Consider the following 24,622-nt stretch of genomic DNA (forward strand, 5'->3'; position numbering starts at 1 on the left):
TCAAAATATAGCTTTGACACAAATAACTTTTTGAGTTATTCAGCTAACCAACCAAACAACCAACAAACTAACCATCACTACCAAAAACATACCTTTATGGCGGAGGTAAAAAAGGAACAGAAGAAAATAGACCTCCTTCCCACAATAATTTCTTAGATTCATAGCAAAGGACCTCGGACATTACGAAACTGGTGGAATATGGTAAATGCTCGCTGATTCTCTCGCCATATCTATGTTTGATTTATTGTGAATATTGAGCCAGAGCAGTCTGGCGAATTGTTTATAACGGTAAAAATGTTTTGCAAGTTTTGTGTGGTAATGGAGGGCTGGAGACCTCGAATTTCCCAACTATAGACCTATTTTTTCGTATTTCTCCAAGAGAGAGAGAGAGAGAGAGAGAGAGAGAAATGAAACAGAAAGAGCATTTGGAAGCGAATAACTTTGAAGGATGTAACTCATCAAATTTGACGATGAAATGGGCAAAGGAAGGAATAAATTTTCAGATAAGGATCAATGGTGGAATTATAGCATCCCTCTCTCATCTAACAAGTGGGACCTCATATATAGATATAAACATTTCTATAAATAAATAAATTATATATTTATGTATGTCTATATTTACGAAAATAAGTATGTGTGTCTTTTTATGTCTCTCTCTCTCTCTTTATCTACATGTCTATTTTTCTATCAATACACACATACACATATATGTATGTGTGCGCGCGCGTGTGTGAAAGCTTCAAACACGTATCCTAAAATTCTGTAATGTTGTTACCATAATACTTGATAATGTAATAGTCATAGTAATCCTATTTCCCGCATCCTGTAAAATTTCCCTTCACAAAAGCGCAAAGCAAACCAACTCTCCCATGTAATACGCACGAAGCAAAAACATACGAGACCCACAGAACCACACGTTTAAACACAGACACTCGCAGTTGCATCCAGAACCTTTCTCGAGCTATGCTAATCCTACCACAGTGTTTTGTTTTCAAGTTATTTAGAATTTATGCGACGAATAATACTCATCTACACGAGTAAGCGACAGAAATGGAAATGAAAACAAGATAATAAAGGAAATATGATATAAAATCATGACGTATCCCGCGCCGGGAATCGAACCCGGGCCTCGCGAGGGAGAGCCGCGTATCCTAGCCACTAGACCATACGAGAATTATTTGATTAACTATATTGTGTTGATAATAAATTAAGCACAGCTTGTTCACTCAAGGAAATAATGCAATTTAAAAATATGTTGCTTCCTGTGCAAGGAATCGTCTCGCCATCAATAACATTTGTTGCTCAGCAGTGGTATCAGATTTAGCCAGATTTATCACAAAAAAAAAAAAAAAAAATCGTGCCACAGTAATAAGAACCATGAAATCTTAATAAACTTCTACATGTTTCACATAATTGTGTCCTATAAACATACATATCCATGCATGCGTGTGCATATATGAATGTAGCCTAAATCCAGCCTTTATTTTTCTATGCACTAAATACGTCACCAAAGAAGAGTACGGTGTAATACAGTGCATTTGGAGCACTATAGATCCACGGAAGTATGGCGGACTGTGGGCAACAAAATGCAAGGAAGACTGTGTCCCTCGGGGAGCGTTATGGTATTTCGTGAGGAAAAATGTCACAGAGGTAGGCCTACGTTAGACTGGTATGAGAGGAGTGCACTGCGGGGACACTGAAAAACACTTAACATTTCGCGGAATATGATGGATTGTTCCAGCGATTGCCACAGGCGCCGTTCTTGTTCTTGTTCTCATGGAAGATGGAAAAGGAAGTGAGGTAGAGTGCACTGCAGCAAACGATGTGGTTCTCTGCGCAGACGAGGCTTAAATGCTGAGCCATCTGGTGCGGGAGGGAGGACGCAGAAAGAATAAGTAACACAATATTATCACAGTGATATCGGTTACACGAGTTGCTGCTCAGAGGTAGTGTTCCATTTAGATGTTTAGAAAAAACGGTAATATCACAAGATTTTAGGAAGAGAGAAGGTATTACAGAATTCTATGCTATACCTATAGGGGAGAGGGGGGAGGCATATACTAGCCTCTTGACCAAAGTTACATCAGGATTTCAGGTCATATTTTCATTTTGCTGAAGTCTATTCTTTTAAAGTGAGAAAGAGAGGGCAGGCAAAGAAAGAAAAAAAAAAAAAAAGCGAATGAATAGGAGAGAGAACGTTGTGGTATTTTGCGTAAGATGGTCTAACCAAGGGAGGTGTGGCACCTTTGGTGACGTCATCAAGACTCCCCGTGCTTCTCCCGAAATTCCGATTGGCTCTGTAGCGGTGGCACTGTAGAGACGGATGTCGTAAATTGCTGAAGCAATTAAGCTAAAGAATAAGGTCTTGATAAAGAGATATAAAAATCAAAGTTACTTAGCTCGACCAAGCAGCGTTGTTTCCGTGGGGTGTACCGCGGGGCCGGTGCTGTACCTTCCTATTGTACTTACAATAAATTCTTCTGTTATTCAGCAGACATGGAATGATTTTTTGTTGGGTCTAGTCTCTGTCATGATTTTAGGAAGAAGTTTAACATGATTCTTAACTTCTGACAGACTTCTGGCACACGATGTAATCGTCAGTAATTCCATGTCACGCATTTTATCCAAATGTTTCACAGTTCCTTTACCTTTACGCAAATCAAACTCATCTAATACGTATAAAGTAAAAGCATACGAGACCCACACAACCTCACAGGTAAGCACAGATCCCTTTCCAAGTTATGCTAATCTTCCATTGATTTCACATTTATATTCTATCCTACGAAAGATAGTGATCTACATGAGTGAGCAACATGGAAATAAAAACCCGACCACGGTAAGAGAAGAAATATATTATCAACTTACAATGAGTAAAAGTCAAAACGATGGCGCTGTCCCGTGCCAGGAATCGAACCCGGGTCTCGCGGGTGAGAGCCGCGTATCCTAGCCACTGGACCACACTGGATTTACTATTTAGATTAGCAGTGGTATCATATCAGACCTGTTAGATGGGAGAGGAGTTGCCATAATCTCTCCCCCATTGAACCTTATTGGAAAAATTCTTACCTTTTGCCCATTTCATCGTCAAATTAGACGTGCTTCACCCTTCAAAACTATTTAGAGACAAGAAACTGCGCCCTCAAAGGATCTTTTTGATGCCATATTTCTTCAAAAAATTGGAGAAAGAATTTAGAAGTCTGCAGTTGACAAGTTCAAGGTCTGCATTCCGCCATTAACACAAAAGTAACCTATTAATACCCTTATACTCAGTTTGGCAGACGATTCATTTTAAAGAAAACTGATGCTATAATATAAACACATTCAGCGGAAATACCTTTATAGTGGAAAGAGAATTGTGAGATGAGAGCGAAAGCAAAAGAGAAAGAAAATGGAATCATAGGTTTACATTATTGAATATAATATATAATGTAAAGGAAATGTCATTAACTCAATTTCGGTTGAAGCTGTCTATAGAAAATACGCAGTTATATTCTAAACAGCGTAGAATTGCAAGAATGTAAAATAGATAATCAGCAAACACAAAACATGGTTTCTTTGACATTACTATCTCAGTAATACGTTGATGTTATGAATATAGAAACAAAAAACATTTTCATTCTGTGTGAGCCGTAGGGGTGGGGGGAAGAGATGACTAAACAGGAAGAATTTACCGAGAGAAAGAACAGAAGGAGATACAGCATCGGTCCCGCGGTACGCCACATGGAAACAACGTTGCTTGGTCGAGCTAAGTTACTTTAATATTTACTTAGAGAGATTGCTTCAGTAATTCTAACCATGGCGGAATAACGTTAAAAATATAAAAGCTTTATTTGATAAGCAATTCTTTTTGTGTGTGTTATAATATGCAAGCGTTCAGTTGTAAATGTAATTGTTACTCATACTTCAGGAAAATAATTATATTAGTAACAGAATCAAGACCAATGGGGGTAGAAGGAAGAGGGTAATGAGATCCTTTCCCCTAGAAAAAGAAGGAAAAAACATTCCTTCAGACAATAATTTCCTAGCTATTTGGCGTCGGATTGGCTGAGAACCTCGGGCTCTACGAAGCTGGGGGAATATGGTAAATTCTCGTTGATTCTCTCGCCAGCAACCGGCTGTGTTTGATTTATTGTGAATAAAGAGCCAGTTGGGTAGGCGGGGGGAGGGGGGGAGGGGGGAAGGTCACCTGCCTCCTCGATTAAGATTTGTAGATTTGTTGATTTAATACTCTCTATTTAGCAGTTCATCGGTGACTTTTATAGATATCAGAACAAACGATGCTAACCCATTTCCGAAGTTGGTAGAAAGGGAACGACGAGAGGAACCAGACGGAAATAAAGGAAGGAATGGCGATTTTAGAATAGCAACTGTTTCCGGTGAATGTGTGTAGATTATTCCATTTGATTTCTTTCGATTGAATAGTCATCTGGTAAACTGTTCATAAGGGTGATAATGCTTTGTAAGTTCTGTGTGTGTTAATGGCCGGCTGCTGACCTCGAATTTCGCAATTGCAGACCTAAATTGTTTCGCATATTTCTGGAAGAGAGAAAGAAATATGGCAACAGAAAGAGAATTTTGGAGCGTACTTTACTGTTTCCGAATGGAATTGAAGGATGTAGCACATATAACGAGGGAAATTTTTTTCTTTTAAGGATTAATGGTGGAGAGATTATGGCACCCTCCCCCCCCCTTCCATCTAAGTGGCATCTAATACCATTTCTGATCACAGGTTAAAAATCACTCTAAGCGCAACTTCATATCGGAAATAAATTCAGTGTGGTCTAGTGGCTAGGATACGCGGCTCTCACCCGCGAGACCCGGGTTCGATTCCCGGCACGGGAAATATTCCATCTCTTTATATTATATCTTTTATTTTTTAACTTACCTTGGTTAGGTCTTTCTTTCCAAGTTGCTTACTCATGGAAATCAGTTTTATTCGAAGGATGAAATATAAATGACTTTAAAGCAATACTCTGAAACCAGTGGTAAGATTAGCATAGTTTGGAAAAGTTTCTGGATGCAACTGCGAGTGTCTGTGCTTACTTGTGGGATTGTGTGGGTCTCGTATGCTTTTACTTTATAAGAATTAAATGAGAGTTTGATTTGCGCGAATGTGAAGCGCATTGTGAAGCATATTCATAAAATGCGTGACATGGAATCACTGACTATTTTGTCCCGTGTTGAAATAAGGAAAGTTTGTCAGGTTATGTATAATGATAAACATCTTACTAAAATACTTTCAGAGACCTATGTTTCCAAGTTGTCAAAGCATTAGTATGGATGTAACACAAGAGCCGACTGAATAACGGAAGAATTTGCTGTTCGGTCGACAGTAGGACGTTACAGCAGCGGCCCCACAAAATGCCCCATGGAAACAACGTTGCTTGGTCAAGCTAAGTAACTATTTTTTACTTTTTATCTTACAAATATCTTACTTTTCAGAGATATTGCTTCAGTAGATTCAAGTTAATCTTAAGAACAGCATTTACGACCAGTCTCTACAGTGCCACCGCTACAGAACCAATCGGAATTTCGGGAGAAGCACGGGGAGTCTTGATGACGTCACCGAAGGTGCCACACCTCCCTTGGTTAGACCGTCTTACTCAAAATTCCACAACGTTCTCTCATTTATTCATTCTCTCTTTTTTATTCTTTGCCTCCCCATCTCTCTCCATTCAAAAAATAGACCAGTAAAATGAAAATATGAGCTGAAATCCTGATGTTACTTTTGTCTAGAGGCTAGGATAGGCACCCCCCCCCACTCCCACACATGACGTAGCATAGAATAATGCAATACCTCCTCTTTCTGCCTAAAACCTTGTGATATTACCGCTTTCTAAACATCTAAATGGAACACTGCCTGGCCAATAACACATTTTACCGATATGAGTGCGATAATACCGTGTTGTTTATTCTTTTTACTTTCCCAAGATTAATAACAGACAAGAACATTAGGGGTAGATGAAAGAGAATGATGAGAACCCCTTCCCCACTAATAAAAAGAAAAGAAGAAAAAAATAACACTCCTTCAAAACATTAGTTTCTTAGCTAAATGGCATCGGATTGGCTGAGAACCTCGGGGATTGAGAAACAGGGAATGTTTAATTTTTTTCTCAGTGATTTGTTTTGGTTATTTATATTCTATCCTTCGCATAATATTGATATACATGAGTTAGTAACTTGGAAATAGAAGCCCAACCATGGTAAGATATAAGATATATAAAATATCTCCCCACTTTTCCATGCCGGGAATCGAACCCGGGACTCACGGCTGTGAGCCACGTATCCTAACCACTAGACCACAATGGATTTACTTGATGAGTGGCGTTGTGCTAAGAATAAAATTTAACCGGTGATCAGCAATGGTTTCATATCCCACTTGTTAGATGGGAGGGGGGGGAGGGTTCTTAATCTCTCCAACATTGATCCTTATCGGAAATTTCCTACCATTGTTTGCCGATTTAATCGTCAAATTAGATGTACTACATCCATCCTTCAACCCTATTTTGAAACAGGAAATATTAATCTTAACAAACTAGGCAAGTGGACTCTGACACCCGCCTTGCCCCCTGAACTACTCAACTGGCTCTTTATTCACAATAAATCAAACACAGCCGGTTGCTGGCGAGAGAATCAGCGAGAATTTACCATATTCCCCCAGCTTCGTAGAGCCCGAGGTTCTCAGCCAATCCGACGCCAAATAGCTAGGAAATTATTGTCTGAAGGAATGTTTTTTCCTTCTTTTTCTAGGGGAAAGGGATCTCATTGCCCTCTTCCTTCTTCCCCCATTGGTCTTGATTTTGTTACTTATCTTGCTATTTTCCTGAATAACAATTACATTTACTTCTGAACGCCTGCACTCTATAACATAAAAAAAAATCAAATATTCTTTTCTTATTATTCATTTAGCTTTTATATCCTTAACATTATTTCGCTATGGTCGGAATTACCAGTGTTTATCCTGTATTCTAACCTTTCCTTGTGGGTATTTAGTTTCTAATTATCATATGGATAAGCGGGTTTAGATAATTACAAACTTATTAATTTAGATAGAGACACAAGCTTCTAATGTGTAGCCTAAAATATATTTAATGGTTCATATATATCTTATATCTATTTTTCTTTACTTGCTTAGTGTTTAATGCAACTGAGATCTAAATATAATGCAGGGAAAATACATAAATTTTCGCATATATTCCTGTCTTTTTGTGTTTCAGTGGTTTACAAATGTCACCCCTCAGCTAAGCTTAACAAAAACTTTATTTTTTGAATACATATTTTATACCTATAGGCACATATGAACGTAGTAATGAGACATACACATTCACAGACATACACATTATATGTTTCCATGCAAATCGATCCCTTTACCATCTGTTTCAGATTCCTTTCGTTTAAAAAGTAATTCGGAAGTAAATATGCAAATAAGGCTGAGCCAAACGAGCAAGCAAGATAGAAATCAAATGAAGCCAAGGTCATTTTTCAAAGCAAGTAAATAATGCAGTTTATAAAATCCGTTGTTTCCCGTGCAAGGAATCGAACGCGGGTCTCGCCACTAGCCGATATAAGATTTTTTAAATGTTTTAATTGCGTTGAAAACAAAAACAATATGTGTAGTCCAAATGTGGGATCAGATTTAACCTCAATTAATCACACACGTGCGTATATGTATGTATGAATGTAACCTGAAAACAAGCAGTTTTTCCATACTCTAAATGTCATCAGAGTAGTGTACGGTGTAATACAGTGCATTTGGAGGACTTTAGAGTCACGAAGCATGACGGACTGGGGCACTGAGGCATTTGCATCGAAATACAAAGAAATTGTGTCCCTCGGGGCGAGTTAAAGTACTTCGTGGGGAAGGTCACAGGGAAGTAGGCCTACGTTAAACTGGTACGAGACAAGTGCATTACGGGGATAGTGAAACGTTCTTCCGAGTGCAACAAAAACACTTAACATTTCGCGGAATATGATGGATTGTTCCAGCGATTGCCACAGACGCCGTTCTTGTTCTTGTTCTCATGGAAGATGGAAAAGGAAGTGAGGTAGAGTGCACTGCAGCAGACGCTGTGGTTCTCTGTGCAGACGAGGCTTAAATGCTGAGCGATCCAGTGACTGGTGCGGGAGGGAGGACATAAAAAGAATAAATAACACAGTATTATCACAGTGATATCAGTAAGGTGTGTGATTGGCCAGGCAGTGTTCCATTTAGATTTTTGATAGCTATAGATAATCTTACAAGATTTTAGGAAGACAGGAAGTATGACATAATTCTAGCTTTCCTCGCCTCCTTAGAAAAGTAACAGGAATTCAGGTTATATTTTCATTTTGCTGGTCTATTCTTTTGATGGGAGGGGGAGGGGGGAGGGAGGCAAAAGAAGAAAATTAACGAACGAATAGGAGACAGAACGTTGTGGTATTTTGCGCCTTACGGATGTCGTAAATGCTGCTCTTAAGATTAACTTGTATCCACAGAAGTAATATATCTAAAGAGTAAGGTTTAATGGCATCAAAAATTAGCTTAGTCCTTTTTTTTATTTATTCTGCTAAACAATCAACCAACCAACAAACTAACCAACACTACCAAAAATGACCTCCTTGGTGAAGGTAAAATAGGAGCATAGAAAAAGATAATTCCTTTACTACTTTCTCAGATATATGCTAAATTCGCGCATTATGAAACTGGTGAGAATTGGTAAATTCTCGTTGATTCTGGCGCCAGCAACCGGCTGTGTTTGATTCATTGTGAATATAGAGCCAATGAGTAGTCAGGGGGGAGGGGGGGGGGTCACCTGCCTCCTCCGTTAAAATTTGTAAAATTATTTACGTAATACTCACTGTTTAGGAATTCATCGGTGACTTTTCTAAACGTTAGAACACAACGATGTTAACCCATTCATGAAGTTGGTAGAGAGGGAACGACGAGAGGAACCAGACGGAAATAAAGAAGGGAGGAATGGTGATATTACAATAGCAACGTGTGTAGATTATTACATTTGATTTCTTTAAAATGAATAGTCATCTGGCAAACTTGTAGTAAGGGTAATAATGTTTTGCATTTTTTTTTTTTTTTTCTTTGTTACTGGCCGGCTGCAGACCTGGAATTTCCCAACTACAGACCTAAATTCTTTCTCCTATTTCTGGAAGAGGGAAATAAATATGGCAACAGAAAGAGCATTTGGAAGCGGAGTTCGCTGTCTCAAAATAGCTTGGAAGGATGTAGCACGACTCATTTGACAGCCATGGAAAGGTTTTTGTCTGCTCTCGTGTTGCATCCATACTAATACTTTGGCAACTTGGAAACAGAGGTCTTTGTCAGGATTTTAGAAAGATGTTTATGCTAATCTTACCACTGATTTCACAGCGATTTGTTTTTTAAATTTATTCTTCAAGCAATACTGATGTACATGAGTAAGCAACTTGGAAATGGAAACCAAACCAAGGTAAGATATGAAAAATAATACAAAAGCACCTGGATTTTATCCCGTGCCGGGAATCGAACCCGGGACTCACGACTGAGAGCCGCGTATCCTAACCACTAGACCGCACTGGATTACTTAATGATTGAGGTTGTGCTGAAGATAAAAAATTAAACTGTGATCAGAAATGGTATCAGATACCATGACTTATTAGATGGGGGGCGCATAATCTCTCCACCATTGATCCTTATCGGAGAATTCCTTCCTTTGCCCATTTTATCATCAAATTAGAAATCTGGAGTTGTGAAATTCGAGGTCTGGCCCCTTGTTCCATTTAGATGTTAATAAAACGATCATACAAGATTTTAGGAAGAGAGAGGAGCTATCACATAAATCCGGAGGGGAGGGGGAGCCAGCCCCTAGACCGGGGCTCTTACCTTGGGGTCCATGGAAGGGTTTCAGGTCCGTAAGGATCAGATAGAAATTGATGTTAATATTAGTCGACTGAAATGAAAGAAGGAGGGTAAATGAATGAAATTAAATAAACAGAGTGGGTGGATAAAAGTAAGAGTGGATGGCAGAATGGATAAATGAGTCAATATAGGAATTGGTATATGAGAGAAAGATAGGCAGGAAGAGAGAGAGAAGGAAAGGACTCAATGAGTAAGAGAGAGAGAGAGGGGGGGAGGCAAAAAAAGCGTGAATGAGAGAGAGCGTTGTAGAATTTAGCGTGAAACGTGACCTAGCCAAGAGAGCTGTAGTGAATGGAAATAATGTTTGTCGGCTCTAGTGTTACAGCCATACTAATGCTTTGACAACGTAGAAACAGAGGTTTTTGTCAGGATATTAGAAAGATGTTTAAGATAATACCTAAATTCTGACAGACTTTCCTTGTTTTAACCCGCGACTTAATAGTTATAATAATCCCATGTCACGCATTTTCTCATGTTTCATAATTCTCTTCACATTTACTCGTCAAACTCTCTTATCTGATACGTAGAAAGTAAAAGCATACGAGACCCACACAGTCTCACAAGTAAGCACAGACTCGCAGTTGCATCCAGAAACTTTTCCGTTACGCTAATCTTACCACGGATTTCAGTGTTTTGTTTTGAATTCTTTATGTTTTATCCTTTGAATTAGAATGATCTACATGAATAAGAAACTTGGAAAGAGAAGTCCATTCAAGGTTAGGTATAAAATATAGTAAAATGCTTAACTGGTTTCCAGTGCCGGGAATCGAACCCGGGACCTTCGGCTGAAAGCCACGTATCCTAACCACTAGACCACACTGGATTCATGTCACAAAGGTTGTGCTTATGATAAGATTTAACCTGTGATCAGAAAAGGTATGAGATACTGCGACGTATTGCATGTTTGGTGGGGGGGGGGGATGTACAAAAATCTCTCCACCATTGATCCTTATAAGAGAATTTCTTCCTTCGTTTGCCCATTTTATCGTCAAATTAGATATGCTACATCCTTCAAAGGTATTTTGAGACGGCAAACTGCGCTTCCAAGTGCTCCTTCCGTTGGCATATATTTTCCCTTTTCAAGAAAAAAGAGAAAGAAATTACGTCTCTAGTTGGGACATTCCAGGTCTGCAGTCCGCCATTAACACAAAAAGCATCATTACCCTTTTAAACAATTTGACAGACGACTACTCAGTCTACTCTACAAACAATCAGCGGAAACAGAGTTGCTATTGTGAAATCGCCATTCCTCCCTTCTTTATTTCCGTCTGGTTCCTCTCGTCGTTCCCTCTCTACCAACTTCGTGAATGGGTTGACATCGATTGTGTTCTAACGGTCTTAAAAGTCATTGATGAATTGCCAAATAGACATTATTAAATCAATAATTCTACAATTCGTAACAGAGGAGGCATGTGTGCCCCCCCCCGACTACTCAACTGGCTCTATAAAAAAAAAGAAAAAAAAAAAATAATAATAAAAAAAAAAAAAAAATCAAACACAGCCGGTCGCTGGCGAGAGAATTAGCCAGATTTTCCCATATTCTCCCAGTTTCGTAATGCCCGAGGTTCTCAGCCACATATCTGAGAAATTATTGTGTGAAGGGATTTATTTGTTTCTATGTTCCTTTTAGTATTTGGTAGCGTTGGTTATTATTATTTTTTTGATTGGTTGGCTAACAGAACAGCTAAAAAAAATCTAAGCTAAATTTTGATGCCATTAAACCCTACTCTCTAGAGATATTGCTTCAGCAGATTCAAGTCACTCTTAAGAGCCGTATTTACGACATCCGTCTCTACAGTGCCACCGCTACAGAACCAATCGGAATTTCGGGAGAAGCACGGGGAGTCCTGATGACGTCATCAAAGGTTACCGATATCACTGTGATAATACCGTGTTATTTATTCTTTCTACATCCTCCCTCCCGCACCAGATGGCTCAGCATTGAAGCCTCGTCTGCACAGAGAACCACATCGTTTGCTGCTGTGCACTCTGCCTCACTTCCTTTTCCATCTTCCATGAGAACAAGAACAAGAACGGCGTCTATAGCTCTATCTGGAACAATTCATCATATACCGCGAAATGTTAAGTGTTTTTGTTGCAGTCAGAACAACGTTTCACTGTCCCCGAAGTGCGCTTGTCTCATACCAGATTAATGTTGACATTTGCAGATAAATGAAATACAAAAACAAGGAGACATGCGAAAATTCTTATATAATTCCTGCATTATGTTTAGATCTCAGTTATTTCAAACAATGTAATGAAGAACAGTAAAATATATATATATAAATGGATAATTAACTATATTAATCTAACAGGCAATCATTTTTGTAAGCTATGGAGTGCAGGCGTTAAGAAGTAAATTAATTGTTACCCAAACTTCACGAAAATAATATTAATAACAAAATCAAGACCAATTGGGGTGGAATAAAAAGAGTAATGAGGTCCCAATCCCCCGCCCTAGAAAAAAAAAATCTTTTATACCAAAAATTCTTAGCTATTTGGCATCGGATTGGCTGAAAACCTCGAAAGGTGAAATATGGTAAATAGTAGGTAGGGGGGGGGGGGGATGCCAGGGGCCAGACCTAGAATTTTTCAACTGGAGATTCTAAATTGTCCTAATTCTCGAAGAGGGAAAGAAATATGCTTAGAGAAAGAGCATTATGAAACGCAGTTCGCTGTCTGAAAATAGCTTTGAAGGATGTAGCACATCTAATTTGACGATAAAATTGGCAAACGAAGGAAGAAATTTTCCGATAAGGATCAATGGTGGAAAGATAACAAATCAGGGGATCTGATATCACTTCTGATCACAGGTTAAAAGATATAACAAGCACAACCTTCTCTCACAAGTAAATCCAGTGTGGTCTAGTGGTTAGGATACGTGACTGTCAGCCGCGAGTCCCGGGTTCGATTCCCGGCACGGGATATAATTCTATGTTTTTTATGATTTATTTTATATCTTACCTTGGTTGGGTGTCTATTTCCAAGATGTTTACTCACGTAGCTCACTATCATTCGATAGAACATAAATAACGAAAACAAAATGAAATCAGTGGTAAGATTAGCATAGTTTGGAAAAGTTTCAGGATGCAACTGCGAGTCAGTGCTTACTTGTGAAATTGTGTGGGTCTCGTATTTTATTTTATACCTATTAGATGAGAAAGTCTGACCTGCGTAAATGTGAAGTAAATTTATTTATCCGAGTTGTCAAAGCATTAGTATGGATGCAACCTTAGAGCCGACAAAAAATCTTTCCATGCCTGCTGAAGAATTTTCCAGGAGTACAATAGGAAGGTACAGTATCGACCCCGCGGTACACGCCACGGAATCTACGTTGCTTGGTCGAGGAAAGTAGCTTTTTTTTATCTATTTTTATTTATTTATCTATTTATTATTATCATTTTTTAATCAAACTTTTGGTTAAAAGGTTGGTTGTTTAGTTGGTAGAATAACTTAAAAAGACTAAGCTAAAATTTGACGCTATTCAAATTTACTCTTTAGAGAAATTGCTTCAACAGATCCAAGTTTATCTTAAGAGCAGCATTTACGGCATCCGTCTCTACGGATTGCAAAACCAATCGATTTTTTTTCTAGAATTGCCTTAGTAATAATGGTAACTGGTGCAATTATTTCTTATTATTCACTAAACCTATTCCTCATTTTCGTATTTCAATGGTTTACAAACGTCTTTCATCTAAGCTAAATGCAGAAGTCTTCCTTCTATAAAGCATATATTTACAGAGTCACATTAACGTAGTAAAGAAAACACATACACACATTCAGACAAACACTTTATCTTTCCAAGCCGATCGATCACTTTACCGCCTTTTTCAGATTGCTTTTGTCTGAACAGTAATTCGGAATTAATTGTGCAAACAACGCTGAGCCAAACGAGCAAGCAAGATGGAAATCAAATGAAGCCCAGGCTATTCAAAGCAAGGAAATTATGCAATTTCTAAAATCAGTTGCTTCTCGTGCAAGGAATCGAACGCGGGTCTCGCCACCAGGCCACATGAGGATCTGTATTATTATTTGGTTTAAATAAGTATTATTATTTGGTTTAGTGATAATACCGTGCTATTTATTCTTTCTACATCCTCCCTTCCGCACCAGCCACTAGATCGTTCAGCATTGAAGCCTCGTCTGCACAGAGAACCACGTCGTTTGCTGCAGTGCACAAGAACGCAATCGCTGGAACAGTCCATCATATTCCGCGAATGGCTAAATGTTTTTTGCTGCAGTCGGAACGTTTCACTGTCCCCGAAGTGCGCTTGTCTCATACCAGATTAATGTAGACATTTGCAAGTCAATGAAATACAAAAACGAGGATTTATTATGTTTAGATCTCAGTTATATAAAACCGTAAAAAATATAAATGGATAATTAACTATATTAAATTAATGGGCAAATATTTTTGTAAGCTATGGAGTGCAGGCGTTAAGAAGTAAATTAATTGTTACCCAAACTTCACGAAAATAATATCAATAACAAAATCAAGACCAATTGGGGTGGAATAAAAAGAGTAATGAGGTCCCTATCCCCCGCCCTAGAAATATGCAATAATTTCTTAGCTATTTGGCATCGGATTGGCTGAGAACCTCGGGCATTACGAAACAGGAAATATGGTAAATAGTAGTGGGGGGGGGGGGTGCCAGGGCCAGACCTCGAATTTTTGAACTGGAGATTTCTAAATTGTTTCTGCTAATTCTCGAAGAGGGAAAGAAATATGCTAAGAGAAAGAGCATTATGAAACGCAGTTCGCTGTCTGAAAATAGCTTTGAAGGATGTAGCACATCTAATTTGACGCTAAAATGGGCAAACGAAGGAAGAAATTTTCCGATAAGGATCAATGGTGGAAAGATAACAAATCAGGGGATCTAATACCACTTCGGATCACAGGTTAAATGATATAATAAGCACAACCTTCAAATGTAAGTAAATCCAGTGTGGTCTAGTGGTTAGGACACGTGGCTCTCAGCCGCGAGTCCCGGGTTCGATTCCCGGCACGGGACAGAATTGAATTTTTTGTTTTTTATCTTACTTTGGTTGGGTTTCTATTTCCAAGTTGTTTACTCACGCAGATCACTATCATTCATAAGATAAAACATAACGAAAACAAAATGAAATCAGTGAGATTAGCATACTTTGGAAAAGTTTCTGGATGCAACTGCGAGTCTTTCTTGTGAAATTGTGTGGGTCTCGTATGCATTTACTTTATACCTATTTGATGAGAAAGTCTGACCTGCGTAAATATGAAGATAATTGGGAAACCTTTTGATAAAAGGCGTGACATGGGATTACTATGTCCTGTTCAAAAATAAGGAAAGTCTGTCAGAAGTTGAGCATCATGTTAAACATCTTTCCAAAATCCTGACACAGACCTATTTATCCGAGTTGTCAAAGCATTAGTATGGATGCAACCTTAGAGCCGACAAAAAATCTTTCCATGCCTGCTGAAGAATTTTCCAGGAGTACAATAGGAAGGTACAGCATCGACCCCGCGGTACACGCCACGGAATCTACGTTGCTTGGTCGTGGAAAGTAGCTATTTTTATCTATTTCTATTTATTTATTTATTTATTTATTTATTATTATTTTTTTTATCAAACTTTTGGTTAAAAGGTTGATTGTTTAGTTGGTAGAAAAACTTAAAAAATCTAAGCTAAATTTTGATGCTATTGAACTTTACTCTTTAAAGAAATTGCTTCAACAGATCCAAGTTTATCTTAAGAGCAGCATTTACGGCATCCGTCTCTACAGATTGCAAAACCAATCGATTTTTTTTTCTAGGATTGCATCAGTTACCCCCATTGCCTTAGTAATAATGGTAACGTGCAATTATTTCTTATTATTCACTAAACCTTTTCCTCGTTTTCATATTTCAATGGTTTGCAAACGTCTTCCATCTAAGCTAAATGCAGGTCTTCCTTCTATAAAGCATATATTTACAGAGTCACATTAACGTAGTAAAGAACACACATACAAACATTCAGACAAACACTTTATCTTTCCATGCCGATCGATCACTTTACCGCCTTTTTTAGATTGCTTTCGTCTGAACAGTAATTCGGAATTAATTGTGTAAACAACGCTGAGCCAAACGAGCAAGCAAGATGGAAATCAAATGAAGCCCAGGCTATTCAAAGCAAGGAAATGATGCAATTTCTAAAATCAGTTGCTTCTCGTGCAAGGAATCGAACGCGGGTCTCACCACCAGGCCACATGAGGATCTGTATCATTATTTGGTTTAAAGATGTTGGACACAAAAGCAGCTTGTGTTGTCCAACAGTGGTGTCAGATTTAGTCTCTGATTGATGCTAATCATATGCAAAAAGGTGGTGCCGCAGTAATTATAATTAAATCTTAATATGCTTGTACATGTTTCCCGTACTTGTGTCAGACAAACATTCATATGCGTGCGTGTCTGTAAATGTAACCCAGCCAGGTTTTTCTGTACACTCCGTTAAGATTTGTAAAGTTGATTTAATACTCTCTGTTTAGCACTTCGTCGGTGACTTTTATGAACGTTAGAACACAAACGATGCTAACCCATTAACGAAGTTGGAAGAAAGGGAACGACAAGAGGAACCAGACGGAAATAAAGAAGGGAGGAATGGCGATTTTACAATAGCAACTCTGTTTCCGCTGAATGTGTGTAGATTAAAGCATCAGTTTTATTGAAAATGAAGTCTGCCAAAAGTTATTTTTGTGTTAATGGCGGGATGCAGACCTCGAACTTCTCAACTGCAGACTTGTAAATTCTTTCTGGTATTTCTCGAGGAAAGAAATTGGCAACAGAAAGAGCCTTTGAAGGCGCAGTTCGCTGTTTCGAAATAGCTTTGGAGGATGTAGCACATCTAATTTGACGATCAAATGGGCAAAAGGAAAGAATTTTTCTGACAAGGATCAATGGTGGAGAGATTATGGCACTCCCCCCCCCCCCACACACACACACGATCTAACAAATCATGTGATCCGATACCATTACTGATCATGTTTATGTTTTTATATGCACAATCTTCAAAATTTAAGAACTCCAGTGTGGTCTAGTGGCTAGGATACGCGGGTCTCACCCGCGAGGCCCGGGTTCGATTCCCGGCACGGGATATTACCCATTATCTTTTATGTTGTCTTATATCTTATCTTAGTTGTGTTTCATTTCCAAGTTGCTTATTTATGCACCATTATTATGCGAAGGATGAAACATAAAGAACAAAAAAAAAAAAAAAAAAAAAAAAATCAGTGGTGAGATTAGCACAGCTTGCATGCTTTTACTTGATATGTATTATATTACAGTTTTATTTGTGTAAATGTAAAGAAAACTGTGATACATTTTGATAAATTCGTGATATGGACTTCTTATGACTATTATATCGTGTGCTAAAATAAGGAAAGTCTGAGAAGTTAATTATCATAAACATTTTTCTAAATTCCTGAGAAAGACCTGTGTTTCCATGTTGTCAAAGCATTAGTATGGATGTGACACTAGAGCCGACACAATTTTTTTCCAGAAGAATTTGCCTCTTTCACTCCTTCTCCTTTCAAAAAAATAGACAAGCAAAAAGAAAATACGACCTAGAATCCTTATGTTACTTTTGTCTATAAGCTTGGATATGCGGCGTCACCCCCCCCCCCCCCCATGTTATAACAGAAATATGTAATACCTCCTCTTTTCCTAAAATATTGCGAGGTTACCATTTTCTAATCATCAAAATAGAACATCTTACCGATAACACTGTGATAATACCGTGCTATTTACTTTCTACGTCCTCCCTCCCGCACCAGCCACTAGATCGTTCAGCATTGAAGCCTCGTCTGCACAGAGAACCACATCGTTTGTTGCAGTGCACTCTACCACACTTCCTTTTCCATCTTCCATGAGAACAAGAACAAGAACGCAATCGCTGGAACAGTCCATCATATTCCGCGAATGGCTAAATGTTTTTTGCTGCAGTCGGAACGTTTCACTGTCCCCGAAGTGCGCTTGTCTCATACCAGATTAATGTAGACATTTGCAAGTCAAAGAAATACAAAAACAAGGATACATGAGAAAATTCTTGTATAATTCCTGCATTATGTTTAGATCTCAGTTATTTCAAACACTGTAGACATGAAAAACAGTAAAAAATATAAATAGATAAATAACTATATTAATTTAATGGGCAATTATTTTTGTCAGCTATGGAGTGCAGGCGTTAAGAAGTAAATTAATTGTTACTCAAACTTCAGGAAAATAATGATTGATAACAAAATCAATACCAATTGGGGTAGAATAAAGAGGGTAATGAGGTCCCTACCCCCTAAAAAAAATCCTTTATACAATAATTCCTTAGCTATTTGGCATCGGATTGGCTGAGAACCTCGGGCATTACGAAACAGAATATGGTAAATAGTAGTTTGGGGGGGGGGGGTGCCAGGGGCCAGACCTCGAATTTCCTAACTGGAGATTTCTAAATTGTTTCTGCTAATTCTCGAAGAGGGAAAGAAATATGCTAAGAGAAAGAGCATTATGAAACGCAGTTCGCTGTCTGAAAATAGCTTTGAAGGATGTAGCACATCTAGTTTGACGCTAAAATGGGCAAACGAAGGAAGAAATTTTCTAATAAGGATCAATGGTGGAGAAATTATGGCACCTCTCCCCCTCCCCCCCTCCCCCCCATCTAACAAGTCGTGGGATCTGATATCACTTCTGATCACAGGTTAAATGATATCATAAGCACAACCTTCCGTTGAAAGTAAATCCAGTGTGGTCTAGTGGTTAGGACACGTGGCTCTCAGCCACGAGTCCCGGGTTCAATTCCCGGCACGGGACATCTAGGGTAGATTTTATTTTATAACTTACCTTGGTTGGGTTTCTCTTTCCAAGTTTCTTACTCATGGAAATCAGTTTTATTCGAAGGATGAAATATAAATGACTTTAAAGCAATATTCTGAAACCAGTGGAAAGATTAGCATAGTTTGGTAAAGTTTCTGGATGCAACTGCGAGTGTCTGTGCTTACTTGTGGGATTGTGTGGGTCTCGTATGCTTTTACTTTATAAGAATTAAATGAGAGTTTGATTTGCGCGAATGTGAAGCGCATTGTGAAGCATATTCATAAAATGCGTGACACGGAATCACTGATTTTGTCCCGTGTTGAAATAAGGAAAGTCTGTCAGAAGTTATGAATAATGATAAACTTCTTACTAAAATCCTGTCAGACCTCTGTTTTCAAGTTGTCAAAGCATTAGTATGGATGTAACACAAGAGCCGACTGAATAACGGAAGAATTTGCTGAAAGTACAGTAGGACGTTACAGCAGCGGCCCCACAGTATGCCCCATGGAAACAACGTTGCTTGGTCAAGCTAAGTAACTTTATTTTTTACTTTTTATCTTACAAATATCTTACTTTTCAGAGATATTGCTTTAGCAGATTCAAGTCAATCTTAAGAACAGCATTTACGACCAGTCTCTACAGTGCCACCGCTACAGAACCAATCGGAATTTCGGGAGAAGCACGGGGTCTTGATGACGTCACCAAAGGTACCACACCTCCCTTGGTTAGACCGTCTTACTCAAAATTCCACAACGTTCTCTCATTTATTCATTCGCTCTTTTTTATTCGTTGCCTCCCCCTCTCTCTCCATTCAAAAAGCAGACTTTAGCAAAATGAAAATATGACCTGAAATCCTGATGTTACTTTTGTCTACAGGCTAGGATAGGCACCCCCCTCCCACTCTCACAAATGACATAGCATAGAATTATGCAATACCTCCTCTTTCTGCCTAAAACCTTGTGATATTACCGCTTTCTAAACATCTGAATGGAACACTGCCTGTCCAATAACACCTTACCAATATCACTGTGATAATACCGTGTTGTTTAGTCTTTTTTTTTTTTTTTTTTTACTTTACTAAGATCAATAACAGAGAAGGAAATTAGGGGTAGCTGAAAGAGAATGATGAGAACCCCTTCCCCACTAATAAAAAGAAAAGAAGAAAAAAATAACACTCCTTCAAAACATTAGTTTCTTAGCTATTTGGCATCGGATTGGCTGAGAACCTCGGGGATTGAGAAACAGGGAATGTCTAATTTTTTCTCATTGATAAATTTTGGTTATATTCTATCCTTTGCATAATACTGATATATATGAGTAAGCAACTTGGAAATAGAAGCCCAACCATGGTAAGATATAAAATATATAAAAGCTGTAAACATTTCCATGCCGGGAATCGAACCCGGGACTCACGGCTGAGAACCACGTATCCTAACCACTAGACCACAGTGGATTTACTTGATGTACAGCGTTGTGCTAAGAATGTTTAACCGGTGATCAGAAATGGTTTCAGATCCCATTTGTTACATGAGAGGGGGGGGGAGGGTTCTTAATCTCTCCATCATTGATCCTTTTCGGAAATTTCCTACCATTGTTTGCCGATTTAATCGTCAAATTAGATGTACTACATCCATCCTTCAACCCTATTTTGAAACAGGAAATATTAATCTTAACAAACTAGGCAAGTGGACTCTGACACCCGCCTTGCCCCCTGAACTACTCAACTGGCTCTTTATTCACAATAAATCAAACACGGCCGGTTGCTGGCGAGAGAATCAGCGAGAATTTACCACATTCCCCCAGCTTCGTAGAGCCCGAGGTTCTCAGCCAATCCGACGCCAAATAGCTAGGAAATTATTTTCTGAAGGATTGTTTTTTCCTTCTTTTTCTAGGGGAAAGGGATCTCATTACCCTCTTCCGTCTACCCCCATTGGTCTTGATTTTGTTACTTATCTTGCTATTTTCCTGAATAACAATTCCATTTACTTCTGAACGCCTGCACTCTATAACATTAAAAAAAAAAAAAAAAAAAAAAAAAAAATGCACATGAAATATTCTTATTATTCATTAAGCTTTTATATCCTTAACATTACTTCGCTATGGTCGGAATTACCAGTGTTTATCCTGTATTCTAACCTTTTCTTGTGGGTATTTAGTTTCTAATTATCATATGGATATTTGATATTTAGGGTTTAGATACTTACAAACTTATCAATTTAGATAGAGACACAAGCTTCTAATATGTAGCCTTAATTATACTTAATGGTTCATATACATCTTCTATCTGATTTTTTTTTTTATTTGTTTAGTGTTTAATGCAACTGAGATCTAAATATAATGCAGGGATAATATATGAATTTTCACATATACCCCTCAGCTAAGCTTAACACAAAAGCCTTATTTTTTTAATACATATTTTATACCTATAGGCACACATGAACGTAGTAATGAGACATACATACACATTCACAGACATACACACTATATGTTTCCATGCAAATCGATCACTTTACCAGCTGTTTCAGATTCCTTTCGTTTAAAAAGTAATTCGGAAGTAAATATGCAAATGAGGCTGAGCCAAACGAGCAAGCAAGATGGAAATCAAATGAAGCCAAGGTTATTTTTCAAAGGAAGGAAATAATGCAGTTTATAAAATCCGTTGTTTCGCGTGCAAGGAATCGAACGCGGGTCTCGCCACTAGCCGACATAAGATTTTTTGTGTTTTAATTATGTTGAAAATAAAAGCAGCATGTGTTGCCCAGCTGTGGGATCAGATTTAGCCTCTATTAGTCACACGCAAAAAAGATTTGGTGCCACAGTAATTAGAATAATGAAATCTTAATAAGATTCCACATGTCTCACGTATTTGCGTCAGGCAAACATACATCTGCGTGAGCACGTGTGTATGTAGAAAACAAGCCGTTTTCCTTACTCTAAATGTCATCAGAGTAGTGTACGGTGTAATACAGTGCATTTGGAGGTTTTTAGACTCACGAAGCATGACGGACTGCGGGCACTGAGGAAATTGCATCAAAATACAAAGAAATTGTGTCCCTCGGGGCGAGTTAAAGTATTTCGTGGGGAAGGTCACAGGGAAGTAGGCCTACGTTAAACTGGTACGAAACAAGTGCAATACGGGGATGGTGAAACGTTCTTTCGAGTGCAACAAAAAACAATTAACATTTCGCGGAATATGATGGATTGTTCCAGCGATTGCCACAGACGCCGTTCTTGTTCTTGTTCTCATGGAAGAAGGAAAAGGAAGTGAGGAAGAGTGCACTGCAGCAAACGATGTGGTTCTCTGTGCAGACGAGGCTTAAATGCTGAGCGATCTAGTGGCTGGTGCGGGAGGTAGGACATAAAAGGAATAAATAACACGGTATTATCACAGTGATATCAGTAAGGTGTGTGATTGGCCAGGCACCAGGTTCCATTTAGATTTTTGATAGCTATAGGTAATCTTACAAGATTTTAGGAAGACAGGAAGTATTACATAATTCTAGCTTTCTTAGCCTCCAGAGAAAAGTAACAGGAATTCAGGTTATATTTTCATTTTGCTGAAGTCTATTCTTTTGAAGGGAGGGGAGGGGGGCAAAAGAAGAAAAATAACAAACGAATAGGAGACAGAACGTTGTGGTATTTTGCGTCTTACGGATGTCGTAAATGCTGCTCTTAAGATGAACTTTTATCCGCAAAAGTAATATCTCTAAAGAGTAAGGTTTAATGGCATCAAAAATTAGCTTAGTCCTTTTTGAGTTATTCTGCCAAACAATCAACCGACAAACAAACTAACCAACACTACCAAAATTGACCTTCTTGGTGAAGGTAAAATAGGAGCATAGAAAAGAAAAGAATTCCTTCACTACTTTCTCAGATATATGCTAAATTCGTGCATAACGAAACTGGTGAAATTTGGTAAATTCTCGTTGATTCTGTCGCCAGCAACCGGCTGTGTTTGATTTATTGTGAATATAGAGCCAATGAGTAGTCAGGGGGGAGGGGGGGGGTCACCTGCCTCTTCCGTTAAATTTTTAAAAATTATTTACGTAATACTAATTCTGTATTTTGGAATTCATCGGTGACATTTATAAGCGTTAGAACACAAACGATGCGAACCCATTTATGAAGTTGGTAGAGAGGGAACGACGAGAGGAACCAGACGGTAATAAAGGGAGGAATGGCGATTTTACAATAACAAAATGAATAGTCGTCTGGCAAACTTATAGTAAGGGTAATAATGCTTTGCAATTTTTATTTTTATTTATTTATTTCATTTTTTTTTTGTTAATGGCCGGCTGCAGACCTCGAATTTCCCAACTACAAAATTCTTTCTCCTATTTCTGGAAGAGGGAAATAAATATGGCGACAGAAAGAGCATTTGGAAGCGGAGTTCGCTGTCTCAAAATAGCTTGGAAGGATGTAGCACGACTCATTTGACAGCCATGGAAAGACTTTTGTCTGCTCTCGTGTTACATCCATACTAATACTTTGGCAACTTGGAAACAGAGGTCTTTGTCAGGATTTTAGAAAGATGTTTATGCTAATCTTACCACTGATTTCACAGTGATTTTTTTTTTTTTAATTTATTCTTCAAGCAATACTGATGTACATGAGTAAGCAACTTGGAAATGGAAACCAAACCAAGGTAAGATATGAAAAGCACCTGGATTTTATCCCGTGCCGGGAATCGAACCCGGGACTCACGACTGAAATCCGCGTATCCTAACCACTAGACTGCACTGGATTATTTAAAAGTTGACGTTGTGCTGAAGATAAAATATTAACCTGTGATCAGAAATGGTATCAGATACCATGACTTATTAGATGGGGGGGGGGGGGGCGCATAATCTCTCCACCATTGATCCTTGTCAGAGAATTTCTTCCTTTGCCCATTTTATCATCAAATTAGAAATCTGGAGTTGTGAAATTCGAGGTCTGGCCCCTTGCACCCCCCCCCCCCAACTACTATTGACGATATTTCCCCGTTTCGTAATGCCCGAGGTTCTCACTCAATCCGACGCCAAATAGCTAAGGAATTATTGTATAAAGGATTTTTTTTTTCTGGGGGGGGGGGGCGGGAGGAACCTCATTACCCTCTTTACTCTACCCCAATTGGTCTTGATTTCGTTAATAATATTATTTGCCTGAATTTTGAGTAACAATTCATTTACTTCTTAACACCTGCATTCCATAGCTTACAAAAATACTTGTGTATTAAATTAATATAGTTAACTATGCATGTATATATATATATTTTTTACTGTTTTTTATGTCTATAGTGTTTGATATAACTGAGACCTAAATATTATGCAGAAATTATACAGGAATTTTCGCATATATCTTCGTTTTTGTATTTCATTGACTTGCAAATGTCTACATTAATCTGGTATGAGACAAGCGCACTTCGGGGACAGTGAAACGTTGTTCTGACTGCAACAAAAAACACTTAACATTTCGCGGAATATGATGGATTGTTCCAGCGATTGCGTTCTTGTTCTTGTTCTCATGGAAGATGGAAATAGAAGTGAGGTAGAGTGCACTGCAGCAAACGACGTGGTTCTCTGCGCAGACGAGGCTTAAATGCTGAGCGATCTGGTGCGGGAGGGAGGACGTAGAAAGAATAAATAACACGGTATTATCACAGTGATATCGGTTACGTAAGTTGTTGCTCAGAGGAAGTGTTCCATTTAGATGTTAATAAAACGATCATCTCACAAGATTTTAGGAAGAGAGAGGAGCTATCAAATAAATCCTGAGGGGGGGGGGGGAGCCAGCCTCTAGACCGGGGCTCTTACCTTGGGGTCCATGGAAGGGTTTCAGGTCCGTAAGGATCAGATAGAAATTGATATTAATATTAGTCGACTGAAATTAAAGAAGGAGGGTAAATGAATGAAATTAAATAGAGTGGGTGGATA

The 24,622-nt window shown here is 38.5% G+C and overlaps 5 non-coding genes across 5 annotated transcripts; 4 read left to right on the forward strand and 1 right to left on the reverse strand.

Moving 5' to 3' along the window:
- Positions 1 to 2,893: 2,893 nt before the first annotated feature.
- Positions 2,894 to 2,965, reverse strand: TRNAE-CUC (transfer RNA glutamic acid (anticodon CUC)). The gene has a single exon. It is a non-coding gene; the product is annotated as a tRNA-Glu (tRNA).
- Positions 2,966 to 4,770: 1,805 nt separating this feature from the next.
- On the forward strand, positions 4,771 to 4,843 carry TRNAE-CUC (transfer RNA glutamic acid (anticodon CUC)). The gene has a single exon. It is a non-coding gene; the product is annotated as a tRNA-Glu (tRNA).
- Positions 4,844 to 14,832: 9,989 nt separating this feature from the next.
- TRNAE-CUC (transfer RNA glutamic acid (anticodon CUC)) lies at positions 14,833 to 14,904 on the forward strand. Its single transcript has one exon. It is a non-coding gene; the product is annotated as a tRNA-Glu (tRNA).
- A 2,023-nt stretch (positions 14,905 to 16,927) lies between these two features.
- Positions 16,928 to 16,999, forward strand: TRNAE-CUC (transfer RNA glutamic acid (anticodon CUC)). The gene has a single exon. It is a non-coding gene; the product is annotated as a tRNA-Glu (tRNA).
- Positions 17,000 to 18,632: 1,633 nt separating this feature from the next.
- Positions 18,633 to 18,704, forward strand: TRNAE-CUC (transfer RNA glutamic acid (anticodon CUC)). The gene has a single exon. It is a non-coding gene; the product is annotated as a tRNA-Glu (tRNA).
- Positions 18,705 to 24,622: the final 5,918 nt, after the last annotated feature.

This window comes from Penaeus vannamei, chromosome 6 (genome assembly GCF_042767895.1).
Source record: "Penaeus vannamei isolate JL-2024 chromosome 6, ASM4276789v1, whole genome shotgun sequence".
Taxonomy (NCBI): Eukaryota; Metazoa; Arthropoda; class Malacostraca; order Decapoda; family Penaeidae; genus Penaeus; species Penaeus vannamei.